Below are 15,755 nucleotides of genomic sequence, written 5' to 3'. Positions count from 1 at the left end.
GCCACACAGCTAGCTAACTGCAGAAGAAGAAGAAGAACCCAGAACTCATGACCCTAGCATATTGTTCTTTCCATTATTTCACAGCTGCTTCCCTGAAAAATAGCTCTGCCAGCTCAAAGTGCACTATAGTAATTCCAAAAATAAAACACAACTTCAGACTTGTCAGGTTATTAGTAGGAACTGAATATTCGCCCATTGTAGTCTACAGCATCCTTAATAATTAGAGATATTTTTCAGTTCTTATTGGAGAAAATTAAAATTAGATTTATGTTGACACTTTAAATTCTCTACATTGGCCAGGTAATAAAGAGGCTAAATAACACATGTGCAGCAAAGACCAGAAGATAAAAGTAGCCTCCAGTGTTGGGACAATTATTTCCCAACATTGACATAGATGGGGATACTAAAAAAAATTATCAGATACCCCAAGCCAAGATGAGGAGATCAAAAATGAAAAATTGGTAGTTACTAATCTGCAGTCTGAAATTGATCAAACATGCAATCAAGATGCATTGATAATTACTAGTGATTGGAATCCAAAAGTTGGAAACAAAGAACAAAGATCGTTGGTTGGAAAATATAGCCTTGGTGATAGAAACCGTGCTGGATATCGCATTATGGAATTTTGCAAGACCAATGACTTCTTCATTGTAAATATCTTTTTTCAACAACATAAACAGTAACTGTACATATGGACCTCGACAGATGGAATACACAAGAATCCAATCAACTACAAAAGGACAATTGGAAAGAGACAATAAAGAGGCTCAATATCATCAGTCACAAGGCCAGGGGCCGACTGAGGTACAGATTATCAATTGCCCATATGAGAGCTAAAGTTGAAAATGAAGAAAATTAAAATTAAAATAAGTCCATGAGAGCCAAAGTACGACTTTTAGTATGTCCTACATGAACTTAGAGACCTTTCCAGAATAGCTTTGACACATTTAACACTCATGACGGAAGAGCAGACGAATTATGGGATGACACCAAGGGCACCATATATGAAGAAAACAAAAGGTCATTAAAAAGACAGAAAAGAAAGAAAAGACCAAAGTGAATGTCGGAAGAGACTCTAAAACTTGTTCTTGAATGTAGAGCTGCTAAAGCGAGTGGAAGAAATGATGAAATAAAAGAGCTGAATAGACTTCGAAGGGCAGCTTGAGAAAACAAGGCATTATAACAAAATATACAAAGACCTGGAGTTAGAAAACAGAAGAACACGCTCAGCATTTCTCAAGCTAAAAGAGCTGAAGAAAAAATTCAAGCCTTGAGTTGCAATATTAAAGGATCCTATGAGCAAAATTTTGAAAAATGCAGGAAGCATCAAAACAAGATGGGTCAGATAGTAACTCTATGTTTAACTGTTTGCTGAGCTGGCAGAATGTTTTCCAAAGTGGCTGCAGTGGAATGAGGGTTCTAATTTTCCCCCACCTTCTCCAATATGTATTATTATCTAGGTATATACCCAAGAAAAATCAAAGTGTGTTTCCACATAGAAACCTACACATGACTATTCATCGCAGCATTATTTGCAACAGATAAAAAGTGGAAACAACCCAGATGCTCATCAGCTGATGAATGGATAAATAAAATGTGGTATATCCATACAATGGAACATTATTCAGCAATAAAAAGGAATGGAGTATTGATACATGCTACAGCATGGATGCACCTTAAAAACATTATGCCAGGTGAAAAAGCCAGTCACAAAAGGGCACATATTATATGATTCCATTTCAGTGAAATGTCCAAAATAGGCAAATCTGTAGAGAAAAAAAGTACATCAGTGGTTGCCAGAGGCTAAGGGAGGAGAGGATGAGGAGCTGCAGCTAATACATACAAGGGTTTATTACTGGGGTGATGAAAATATTTTGAAATTAAATAGTGGGGATGGTGGCCCAACTTTGTGAATATACTAAAACCCAGTGAACTGTACACTTTAGAAGGGGGGGGGGGTTATGGTATGTGAATTATATCTCAATAAAGCTATTATTTTAAAAAATGATCAACAAGTGGAGTGCTGAATAGGCATGACATTTCCAAGGGTTTAAAACCTTATAATTATAATCCTGCTAAGTGCACAGAAAGCAAATACTTTAGGGTTGGAAAAACCGCACACCCACCTGACATAGCCCTTTCTTTGCCTGTGGTCATTATTCATCATTTCCAACTGATTCACTTCAAGTAGCAAAACAGATCTTTACCTACTCTACTTGGCCCCACCCCTTTGCTCTGATCTCTTTTCTACATAAAAAAGACCAGCTAAAAGAATTGCAACACATATACAAAGAAAACTACAGTACACTTCTGCAAGAAACCAAAAGAGACTTACATAAGTGGAAAAATGTACCTTGCTTATAGATAGGAAAACTTAACATTATAAAAATGTCTATTCTACCAAAAGCGATCTATACATTTAATGCAATTCCGATTCAAATTCCAACCACATTCTTTAATGAGATAGAGAAACAAATCACTAACTTCATATGGAAAGGGAAAGAGGCCCCGGATAAATAAGGCATTACTGAAAAAGAAGAACAAAGTGGGAGGCCTTAGTTTACCTGATTTTAGAACCTATTATACCACCACAGTAGTCAAAACACCCAGGTACTAGTACAACAACAGATACGTAGACCAATAGAACAGAATTGAGAATCCAAACATAAATCCATCCATATATGAGTAGCTGATATTTGACAAAGGCCCCAAAACAGTAAAATGGGGAAAAGACAGTCTTTTTAACAAATGGTGCTGGCATAACTGGATATCCATCTGCAAAAAAATGAAATAAGACCTATTCCTCACTCCATGCACAAAAACAAGCTCAAAATGGATCAAAGACCTAAATATAAAATCTAAAACGATAAAGATCATGGAAGAAAAAATAGGGACAATATTAGGAGCCCTAATACATGGCATAAACAGTATACAAAACATTATTAAGAATGCAGAAGAAAAACTAGATAACTGGGAGCTCCTAAAAATCAAACACCTATGCTCATCCAAAGACTTCACCAAAAGAGTAAAAGGACTACGCACAGACTAGGAGAAAGTTTTTACCTATGACATTTCCAATCAGCGTCTGATCTCTAAAATCTACATGATGCTGCAAAAACTCAACTACAAAAAGACAAATAACCCTACTAAAAAATAGGCAAAAGATATGAATAGACACTTCACTAAAGAACACATTCAGGTAGCTAACAGAAACATGAGGAAATGTTCACGATCATTAGCCATTAGAGAAATGCAAATCAAAACTACAACGAGATTTCATCTCACTTCAACAAGGCTGGCATTAATCCAAAAAACACAAAATAATAAATGTTGGAGAGGCTGTGGAGAGATTCCAACACTTATATACTGCTGGTGGGAATGTAAAATGGTACAATCACTTTGGAAATCAATTTGGTGCTTCCTTAAAAACCTAGAAATAGAACTACTGTATGATCCAGCAATCCCACTCCTTGGAGTATATCCTAGAGAAATAAGAGCCTTTACACAAACAGATATATGCACGCCCATGTTCATTGCAGCACTGTTTACAATAGCAAAAAGATGGAAGCAACCAAAGTGCCCATCAATAGATGAATGGGGATAAATAAATTATGGTACATTCACACAATGGAATACTACACAGCAATAAAGAACAGTGAGAATCTGTGAAACATTTCGTAACATGGAGGAACCTGGAAGGCATTATGCTGAGTGAAATTAGTCAGTCGCAAAAGGACAAATATTGTATAAGACCACTATTATAAGAACTTGAGAAATAGTTTAAACTGAGAAGAAAACATTCTTTTGTGGTTATGAGAGGAGGGGGGACGGAAGAGTGGGAGAGGGGCATTCACTAATTAGTTGGTAGCTAACTACTTTAGGTGAAGGGAAAGACAACACACAATACAGGGGAGGTCAGCACAACTGGACTAAGCCAAAAGCAAAGAAGTTTCCTGTATAAACTGAATGCTTTGAAGGCCAGCATAGCAGGGCCAGGGGTTTGGGGACCATGATTTCAGGGGACACCTAAGTCAATTGGCATAATAAAATCTATTAAGAAAACATTCTGCATCCCACTTTGAAAAGTGGTATCCGGTTCTTAAACACTAGCAAGCAGCCATCTAAGATGCATCAATTGGTCTCAACCCACCTGGATCAAAGGAGAATGAAGAACACCAAGGACACAAGGTAATTACGAGCCCAAGAGACAGAAAGGGCCTCATGAATCAAAGACTACATCATCCTGAGACCAGAAGAACTAGATGGTGCCCAGCTACAACTCATGACTGCCCTGACAGGGAACAAAACAGAGAACCCCTAAGGGAGCAGGAGAGCGGTGGGATGCAGACCCCAAATTCTCATAAGACCAGACTTAATGGTCTGACTGAGACTGGAAGGACCCCAGTAGTCATGGCCCCCAGACCTGCTTTTGGCCCAGGACAAGAACCATTCCCAAAGCCAATTCTTCAGACATGGATTGGACTGGACAATGCGCTGGAGAGGGATGCTGGTGAGAAGTGAGCTTCTTGGATCAGGTGGACACTTGAGACTATGTTGGCATCTCCTGCCTGGAGGGGTGAGAGGGTAGCGGGGGTTAGAAGCTGGTGGAATGGACACAAAAAGAGAGAGTGGAGAGAGCTGGCGGAGAGGAATTGGGAGTATGTAGCAAAGTGTACATAAGTTTTTATGTGAGAGACTGACTCGATTTGTAAACTTTCACTTAAGGCACAATAAAAATTAAAAAAAAAAAAAGAATTACAACACATTAAGAGTCTCTGGGCTTCCCCAGTGAAATTTTGAGAAAATGGTGATGAGCATGTACGTGATTCACTGCTTCACTCATTCTGGGTTCGGCGAGGGCAGAGGACACATACTTGAGGAAGTGCAGCCACGCAAGACATAGTCGTGGGAAACCATCATGTGGCCGGAGACAAGGGGTGCACTTTCACACTTTAAACAGGACCTGCTCATTCAGCGTTCTCAGAGCCAGCAACGGACAGCTCTGGGGACACAGATCCACCAGACAAAAACGAACAGTTTTCCAGAGATTTAAATTGTAAGCAACTGAGTGCTCAGGAAAAACCCACTGCCAAATCAAATCCACTGCTATTGAGTTGATTCTGACTCATAGCAACCCTATAGGCCAGAGTAGAACTACCGCTTAGAGTTTCCAAGGAGCACCTGGTGGATTCGAACTGCCGACCTCTTGGTTAGCAGCCAAAGCACTTAACCACTACACCACCAGGGCTCAGGAAGAGTCTCCACCAAATGTCAAGATGTAACTGTGCTCTGACACATGTACAAAAGACAATAAAACTTAGCTTGTTGTAGATCTTGATGTAAAACGAAGTAGCTAGAGTAAACAAAAGCTCTCTGCATTTTGTTAGAAATTGTGATTTTTTAAGCATTAAATACTATTGTAGTCATTTTTTTTTTTTTCCTTAATGACATCTTAAAATAAATAGAACTAAAAGTGGTTTTAGTTATTGGAGAGATGCAATACAAGGTACCGGTCAATTCAAGGGTTTCAAACCCCAATACCACTTCTTCATAACTGTAACTTTGGGCAAATTAAGTTTTCTAAGTCTTAGTTTTGTCATTAATAACAATAGTATTTGTATCATAGTGTTATTGAGAGGATTAAAGAAGGCATAGGACAAGTAAAAAGTGTTTAGCCTGGTGCCTGACATATGGTTGTTGTGTTAGTTGCTGCAAAATTGATTCCAATTCATGGTGACCCCATGTGTTCAGGGTAAAACTGCTCCGTAGAGTTTTCAAGACTGTGACCTTTTGGAAGATCTCCAGGCCTGTCTTCCAAGGTGACTCTGGGTGGGTTTGAACCACCTACCTTTCAGCAAGTAGTCAGGCATTTAACCATTTGTGCCACACAAGAACTCTTGGCATATGGTAAACACTCAATAAATGAGCTCTCCTGAGTGGCAGTTCTCTTTCACCGGAGCCAGGAATATCATGGCCAGGTGAGGTGCTTCCTACCAGTATCTCTTCTGCTCCAAGATAATGTCTCTATCAAATTCTCGCCTTCATCTAGAGGGAAAAATAAATTGTGCTCCCCAGGAGCTTCCTTCTGTTCTTCTCCAAATCTCTTCGCTTTCATATCTCATCATCGCTCTCAATGGCAGCCTCACTGTTCTTATACGACAGATTCAAATTCTTGAAATTATCTCTGACTTTCTCTTCATTCCCTATATCCAAAAAGTCTCTAATTCTTGTCAACTATTCCTTTTAATCTCTCTGCACTCTAAGACTTTCATTATGTTACTATTACTGTCCAGTAATCTTAGCCCGGTGTCTCTCATCAACCTCCTAATCACATGCCGTCCTAAGGTAAAGCACTGTTTCATATTGGAGGAAAGTCAAATATCAATCTTGCTTTAATGCCCAATTATTTTGCCTATTCAGTTTTATCTTTCACCATTTCCCTATATAAGTTATTTGCTTTAATTTTAAAAAATTGTATTATGCAAGTAATAATGTGTAATCCTTTACTTTTCATTCAACGATCTTCTTTATTGTCTGCCACGAACACAAGGCTTTGTCTGTCCCTAGGTATTTTTGTTTAAATTGTATTTTTTAAATTATCATACAGTAAAATGACTTTTTTTCTTTTTGTATCCAGCTCTAGAAATGTTAACACCTTATAGTTTTTTGTAACTACCACCATAATTAAGATACGGAACAGTTCCATCACCCCCACCAAAATTCCTTTTACATGCTATCCGTTTATAAACACTTCTTCCCCCACCCATAATCCTTGACCACCTGACCTATCTCTTCTTTATGCTGGTCTTGACTGTCTAGAATGTCCATACACCCCTTCTCTTCAAGTCAAATAGTGATCATCTTCCAAGATATCATGCAAATTCCATATCTCTGTGGAACTTTCTCTGGTTATGCCCATCCACTGTCTGGTCTATCCAGCTATTCATCCATTCATTTCTTTATTCATGTATTCAACACTTATTAAGCATTTATTACAACACAGACACAATTTTAGACATTGGGGATATAACAATAGGTCAAAACAGCCTCGTTCCATAAAGAAGTCCACAGAGGGTGGTGATAGGTGACTTTTTATCTAAGTGCTATGTGCAGCAGGAACAGTACATTCATGAGGAATGGTGATAGCCAAGGAAAGGGAATGGTTAGTCCTGTCAAGACAGGCAGCGGGACATCAGAAAAGGCTTCAGAGGAGACAATGTTTAAATCTTGTATACGGAGAAAAGGGGTGTCCTACAAAGAGGGAGCAGTATGTGTGATGTAGAGGTAGATCCAGATTTGGTCTTTTATTAGAAAAGAATGCAACATTACAAATAATGTTAGGTAAAATCGTAAATTTTCAAAGCTGATAAATACTGCAATCATCTCAAATTCCAGAAAATATACTATTTTGTTATTATCTTTATTATTATTATTGCTATTGTTGTTGTTGGTAGGTGCTCTCGAATCGATTTCGACTCATAGCAATCCCATGTATGATAGAACAAAACACTGCCCAGTCCTGTGCCACCCTCACAATCATTGTTATGCTTAAACCCATTGTTGCAGCCGCTGTGTCAGTCCATTTCACTGAGGGTCTTCCTCTTTTTCACCAACCCTCTCCTTTACCAAGCACAATGACCTTCTCCAGGGATTGATTCCTCCTTGCAACATGTCCAAAGTGTGTGAGACATAGTCTTGTCATCCTTGCTTCTAAGGAGTGTTCTGGTTACACTTCTTCCAAGACAGATTTGTTCGTTCTTTTGTCAGTCCACGGTATATTCAATATTCTTCACCAACACCACAATTTAAAGGCATCACTTCTTTGGGCTTCCTTATTCAACGTCCAGCTTTCACATGCATATGAAGTGATTAAAAACACCATCACTTGGGTCAGGTCACCTTCATCTTCAAGGTGATATCTTTGCTTTTCAATACTTAAAAAAGGCCTTTTGCAGCAGATTTGTGCAATGCAATGCATCTTTTGATTTCCTGTCTGCTGCTTCCTTAAGTGTTGATTGTGGATCCAAGTAAAAGGAAATCCTTGACAGCTTCAGTCTTATCTGTTTATCATGATATTGCTTATTGGTCCAGTTGTGAGGATTTTTGTTTTCTTTATGTTGAGGTGTAATCCACACTGAAGGCTGTGGTCTTTGATCTTCATCAGTAAGTGCTTCAAGTCCTCTTCACTTTCAGCAAGCAAGATTGTGTCATCTGCATGATGCCCCAATCTTCTTCAGATTGAATCGGTATGGTGAAATGATACAATCCTGATGCACACCTTTCCTGACATTAAACCATGCAGTATCTCCTTGTTTTACTCGAATGACTGTCTCTTGATCTATGTAAAGGTTCCTCATGAGCACAATTAAGTGTTCTGGAATTCCCATTCTTTGCAACGTTATCCATAATTTGTTATGATCCACATAGTTGAATGCCTTTGCATAGTCAATAAAACACAGGTAAACATCTTTCTGGTATTCTTTGCTTTCAGCCAAGATCCATCTGACATCAGCAATGATATCCCTGGTTCCATTCCCTCTTTTGAATCTGGCTTGAATTTCTGGCAGTTCCCTGTTGATGTACTGCTGCAGCTACTTTTGAATGATCTTCAGCAAAATTTTGCTTGTGTGTGATATTAATGGTATTGTTCCATAATTTCCACATTGGGTAGGATCATTTTTCTTTGAAATAGGCATAAATATGGATCTCTTCCAGTCAGTTGGCCAGATAGCTGTCCTCCAAATTTCTTGGCATAGACAAGTGAGCACTTCCAGCACTACACCTGTTGGTTGAAGCATCTCAATTGGTATTCCATCAATTTCTGGAGCCTTGTTTTTTGCCAATGCCTTCAGCACAGCTTGGACTTCTTCCTTCAGTACTATCAGTTCCTGGTCATATGCTACCTCCTGAAATTATTGCTATTACTAACACTATTAGTGAATTAACTACTTGAACCACCTCTATGATACTCCTTTCTTTCACATATTGGCTCCCTTCTTTTTGATTGCCTCTTTATGTAACAATGATTTTGTAATACCTTTTTCTAGAGAGTGACTGGGAAGGCTATTCAGTCTTTTCTCTGGCATGAGTGAGAGAAATCTATCTTATGTTATTGATGGTCTTAGAAATATTTTTTTGCTTTCACAGCTTTGTTATTGGACATGCATGTGAAAGCAAGAAGCCCTGATGCATAAGCATCATACCAACCAGTTCCCATCAAGTTGATACTGACTCATGGTGAGCCCATGTGTGTCAGGTTAGAACTGTGCTCCTTCCACAGGATTTTCAATGGCTGCTTTTTTGGAAGTAGATTACTAGACCTTTCTTCTGAGGCATCTCTGGGTAGACTTGTACTACCAAACTTTCAGTTATCTGCCTCTGTGAAAAACAAGGCTGTTTAAAAAAGCAGGGCATATTCAGGGAACTGCAACTGTGTAGTATTGCTGGAGGAATGCTGAGAAGCTTAAACTTGACTCTTCAGGCAATGGGAAGCCAAAAAAAAAAAAGTTTTGAAGCATGTGAAAGGGATGGTAAAGTTTGTCCTTGCGAAAAGCACTCAGGTAGAGTTGCAGGATGTGTTGCTGTTAGGAGCTGTTGAATCAGCTCTGACTCCTAGCAACCCTATGTACAAAAGAATGAAATGCTGTCAATCCTGTACCATTCTCACAATCTTTGCTATGTTTGAGCCCATTGTTGTAGCCAGCATCTGGCTGAGGGCCTTTCTCTTTTTCTCTTACCCTCTACCTTACCAAGCATGATGTTCTTCTTCATGGACTGGTCTCTCCTGATAGCACGTCCAAAGTACATGAGACCAAGTGTCGCCATCCTTGCTTCTAAGGAGCATCCTGGCTGTACTTCTTCCAAGACAGATTTGTTCATTCTCCTGGAAGTCCGTGGTATATTCAATATTCTTCACCAACACCATAATTCAAATGCATCAATTCGTCTTCAGTCTTCCTTATTCATTGTACAGCTTTCACATGGGTTAGGGAGGAAAAAGTTCTGAGGTGACTGTAATTGTCAAGAAATTACAAGGGCTGGAACAAAAGCAATGGGAGGAGAGATGGAAATGTAATAAAAATAATGGTATTATGAATACCAATTATGAGACTCCTATGAGTCAAGCACTGTGCCAAGTATTTTTAGATGGTTTAATTTATTTACTTCTCACAGATCTTCAGAAAACAGATAAGGAAATGGAGAATTTCAGAGGTTAAGTAACTTGTACAAGATCAGCAAGCAGACTACAACCCAAAGGTTTTGTTTCTGGAGGCATGGAAAATGATGAGCAACTAGTTTTGGAGATGGAGGGAGACAAAATGAAATGATGGAAAAGAAGGAATTTACAGTAGATGAGATACTATTTCTGAATCAGAAAATATTTTTCCCTTCTCTTGATTCCTATAGCAAATAATTTATATTGTTCTCTAGAGGTTTCACAGATAAAAAGATTGTCTTTCCAAATGAACCACAAGCTACCCAAGTACAGCATTATTTATATCTTATTCATCTATGTATCATATACTTGATCAACAATTACTGGGCATCTACTGTGAGTCAGATGCTGGGTAGGCACCAGGAAGACAAGGATAAATAAGATAAAATTACTTCCATGCCCTTAGAGATTTCTAGTCCAACGGGAGCAACAGATAAAGGATTTTGATGCACAGGGTTACAAATGCTGTGATTTGGCACAATTATAAATGCAAAGGTGAAAGCTCATCTAGAGTCACTGGAGGAATTCATGAAAGGATTCCACAGCGGTGCTACTTGAGCTAGGGATTAATGTATAAGATCAATAAATTGCAGAAAGTCCTTACAGCCTGAAGAAACTACCATAGGTAACATGTTTTGGTAAATGACAAGAGGAATTCAGGTGTAGATGACATCTAGTGGTGTGTGGTTGGAGCTTGAAAGAAAGTAATTCTGAAAATTTTATCATTAGCAATCAGCCTGTACTTAGTTGGCTAGACCAGAAAAACTGATGTACAGGGTGATCTAACCTGGGTATTGAAATGGGAGAAGCAAAATGTGGATGCCAATCCTATACATATAAAGATTGCAATACCTTATATGCATGCCCTTTTGCAACATCCTCTTTTCAACTACTCATTTGTCAGTTTGTCGTACTGTGGTGGCTTCCTGTTGCTGTGATGCTGGAAGCTGTGCCACCAGTATTTCAAATACCAGCAGGGTCACCCATGGTGGACAGGTTTCAGCAGAGCTTCCAGACTAAGACTGGGAAGAAGGACCTGGTGACTTAAACTTCTGAAAAAATTAGGCAGCGAAAATCTTATGAATAGCAGCAGAATATTATCTGATATAGTGCCAGGATATGATCCACTCAGGTTGGAATGCACTCAAAATATGACGGGGAGAACTGTTTCCTCAAGCAGAGTCAACCTTAAGGACCTGGAACTTTCATTTGTTGATACGGCATGACTCAAACTGAGAAGAAACAACTGCACAAATCCATTCATAGTCAGAAAGTGGGATGTATGAAGAATGAATCAAGGAAAATTGGAAGTTGTCAAAAATAAAATGGAGTACTTGAAGGTCGATATCCTAGGCATTAAACCAAAAAACCAAACCCACTGCCGTTGAGTCAATTCCAGCTCACAGCAACCCTATTGGACAGAGTAGAACCGCCCCATAGGGTTTCCAAGGAATGCCTGGTAGATTCGAACTGCTGACCTTTTGGTTAGCAGCCGTAGCTCTTAACCACTGTGCCACCAGGGTTTCCATCCTAGGCATTAGTGAGTTGAAATAGACTGGTACTGGCCATTTTGAATCAGATAATCATATGATCTGCTAGGCCAAGAATGATAAATTGAAGAGGAATGGCATTGCACTCATCATCAAAAAGAACATTTCAAGATCTACCCTGAAATACAACTGTATGAGTGCTAGGATATTATTCATACACCTACAAGGAAGGCAAGTTAATACAACTATTATTCAAATTTATGTGCCAACCACTAATGCCAAAGATGAAGAAACTGAAATTTTTTGCCAACTTCTGCAGTCTAAAATTGATCAAACATGCAATTAAGATCCATTGATAATTACTGATGATTGGAATATAAAAGTTGGAAACAAAGACAGATCCGTAGTTGGAAACTATGACCTTGGAGACAAAAATGATGCAGGAGATTGCATGAGAGAATTTTGTAAGACCAACGACTTCTTCATTGCAAATACCTTTCTTCAACAACATAAAATGGTGACTATACATGTGAACCTCACCGAATGGAATACACAGGAATCAAATTGTGGAAAGAGATGATGGAAAAGCTCAATATTATCAGTCAGAACAAGGATAGGGGCCAACTGGGGAACAGACCATCAATTGTGCATATGCAGGTTCAAGTTGAAGCTGAAAATAGTTAAAACAAGTCTTCGAGAGTCAAAGTACAAACTTGAGTCTATCCCACTTGAATTTAGAGACCACCTCAAGAATAGATTTGACTCACTAAACACTAATCACTGACGACCAGATGAGTTGTGGGATGACATCAAGAACATCATATATGAAGAAAACAAAAGGTCATCAAAAAGAAAGAAAAGACCAAAATGGATGTCAGAAGAGACTCTGAAACTTGCTTTTGAACCTAGAATAGCTAAAGTGAACAGAAGAAATGATGAAGTAAAAGAGCTCAACAGAAGATTTCAAAGGGTGGCTCGAGAAGATAAACTATTATAATGACGTGTGCAAATACCTGGAGTTAGAAAACAAAAAGAGAGGAACACTCTTGGAATACCTCAAGCTGAAAGAACTGAAGAAGAAATTCAGACCTAGAGTTGCAATACTGAAGAATTCTACGGGCACAAAATTGAATGACACAGGAAGCATTGAAGGAATACACAGAATCATTGTACCAAAAAAGAATTGGTTGACATTCAAACATTTCAGGAGGTAGCATATGATCAAAAGCCAGTGGAACTTTAATTTGGAAGACAGCTACCTGGCCAACGAACTGGAAGAGATCCACATACGTGCCTATTCCTAACAAGTGACCCAATGGAATATGAAAATTACCAAACAATATCATTAATATCACACACAAGTAAAATTTTCCTGAAGATCATTCAAAAGCGGTTGCATCAGTACATTGACAGGGAATTGACAGAAGTTCAAGCCAGATTCAGAAGGGGACATGGAATGAGGGATATCATTGCTGATGTCAGATGTATCCTGGCTGAAAGCTGAGAATACCAGAAAGAGGTTTACTTGTGTTTTATTGACTATGCCAAGGCATTAGGCTGTGTGGATCATAACAAATTATGGATAACATTGTGAATAATGGGAATCCCAGAACACTTAATTGTGCTCATGAAGAATCTCTACATAGACCAAGAGGCAGTTGATCAAACAGGACAAAGGGATAGTGCGTGGTTTAAATTCCTGAAAGGTGTGCTTGAGGGTTGTATTCTTTCACCATGCTTATTCAATCTGTAAGCTGGGCAAATGATCTGAGAAGCAGGACTATATGATAAAGAACAGGGCATCAGGATTGGAGGAAGACTCCAATAGGCAGAAGATACAACCTTGCTTGCTGAAATTGAAGAAGACTTGAAGCACTTACTGATGAAGATAAACACTACAGCCTTCAATATTGTTTACACCTCAACATAAAGACAATAAAAATCCTCACTAGTGGTCCAATAAGCAATATCATGATAAACAGAGAAAAGAATGAAGTTGCCGAGGGTTTCATTTTACGTAGATCCACAATCAATGCCCATGGGAGCAGGAGTCAAGAAACCAGATGAGGTATTGCATTTGGCAAATCTGCTGGAAAAGACTTCTTTTAAGTGTTAAAAAGCAAAGATGTCACTTCAAGTGGTAACTTTGGTAAAGGATAAGACACTACGCAATACTGGGGAAGCCAGCACAACTTGTACAAAACGAGGTCATGAAAGCGCCACAGAAATATCCAAACTCCCTGAGGGACAGAATTGCTGGGCTATGCGGTGTGGGGACCATGGTCCCGGAGAACATCTAGCTCAATTGGGGTAACATAGTTTGTAAAAAAAAAAAAAAAAAAGTTCTACATTCTACTTTGGTGAGCAGTGCCTGGGGTCTCACCCCTTTGGGAGCAAGGAAGAATGAAGAAAACTAAAGATACAAGGGAAGATTAGTCCAAAGAATTAATGGACCACATATACTATGGTCTCCATCAGACTGAGCCCAGTACAACTAGATGGTGCCTGGCTACCACCACTGACTGCTCTGACAGGAATCACAATAGAGGGTCCCGGACAGAGTTGGAGAAAAATGTAGAACAAAATTCTAACCCAAAAAGGAAGACCAGACTTGCTGGCCCTGACAGAGACTGGAGAAACCCTGAGAGTATGGCCCCTGGACACATTTTCAGCTCAGTAATGAGGTCACTCCTGAGGTTCCCCCTTCAGCCAATGATTGTACAGGCCCATAAAACAAAATGAGACTAAATGGACACACCAGCCCAGGGGAAGAACTAGAAGGCAGGAGGGAACAGGAAACTGGTAACAGGTAATTCAAGGTTGAGAAAGGAGAGCGTTGACATGTCGTGGGGCTGTTAACCAATGTCGTAAAATAATACGTGTACTAACTGTTTAATGAGAGACGAGTTTGCTCTGTAAAACTTCATCTAAAGTACAATAAAGAAAAATTAAAAAAAGATGTCACTTCAAGGACTAAGGTGTGTCTGACCCAAGCCATAGTATTTTCAATTGCCTCATAGGCATGTGAAAGCTGCACAATGAATAAGGAAGACCAAAAAGAATTGATGCATTTGAGTTATGGTGTTGAAGAACACTGAATATACTGCGAACTGCCAGAAGAACAAACAAATCTGTCTTGGAAGAAGGACGGTCAGAGCTCCTTGGAAAGGAGATTGGCGAAACTTTGTCCCATGTACTTTAGACATGATATCAGGAGGTACTAGTCCCTGGAGAAGGACGTTATGCTTGGTAAAGCAGAGTGTCTGCAAAAAAGAGGAAAACCCTTCAGGAGATGGATTGATACATTGGCTGCAACAATGGGCTTAGACATGGCAATGATCACGAGAATGCAGCAGGGCTGGGCAGTGTTTTCTTCTGCTGTACATAGGGTGGCTATTCGGCACCTTGCAACAACAGCATATGTATGCACTTTTTCAACATCACTTTGCTGCTCTTCCCAACAAGAGGTGGAGTCTGTTTTTCTATCACTTGAATCTGGGTTTGACAGTGTATGTAATTTTGGCCGATGGAACATTAGCAAATGTCCCAAATGGAAGCTTGAAAAGTGCTTTCACATTGGGGTTTGCCATCTCTTGCTGCTCTCTGGGATCTCTTCCACCACTGCGTGAAGAAAACCAGGCTAGCCTTCTTAAGCCTCTGGACAGACATCAGCCATTCCTAAATCATCCAGAGATCTGTGTGACGCCATCCTAATTCATGCAGTCTCAGCTCAACTGCCTATCCAATGCACAGAATTGTGAGGAATAAGACAAGTTTATCATATTAAGCCACTCAATTTTGACATGGTTTGTTACACAGCAAAAGCCAATTCATACACTACCCTACTTACCATTTTCATCATTATCAGAGTCAGGATTATGAATATCAAATAGCTGTTATTCAGCTGGATTCTTTCCTTAGACCCTGGGAGGGTAAATCAGTGTGTCTTCACAGCTCTAAGAAAACTAATTCCCAAACCTGGAAGCCAAGCTTCTTGCTACTTGATCCTAAGAACCCAATTTGCTTGCAGTTTGTGAGTAGGGACAAAA

The sequence above is a fragment of the Elephas maximus genome, chromosome 2 (assembly GCF_024166365.1).
Source record: "Elephas maximus indicus isolate mEleMax1 chromosome 2, mEleMax1 primary haplotype, whole genome shotgun sequence".
NCBI classification, from domain to species: Eukaryota; Metazoa; Chordata; class Mammalia; order Proboscidea; family Elephantidae; genus Elephas; species Elephas maximus.
Note: the sequence above shows the minus strand (reverse complement) of the source record.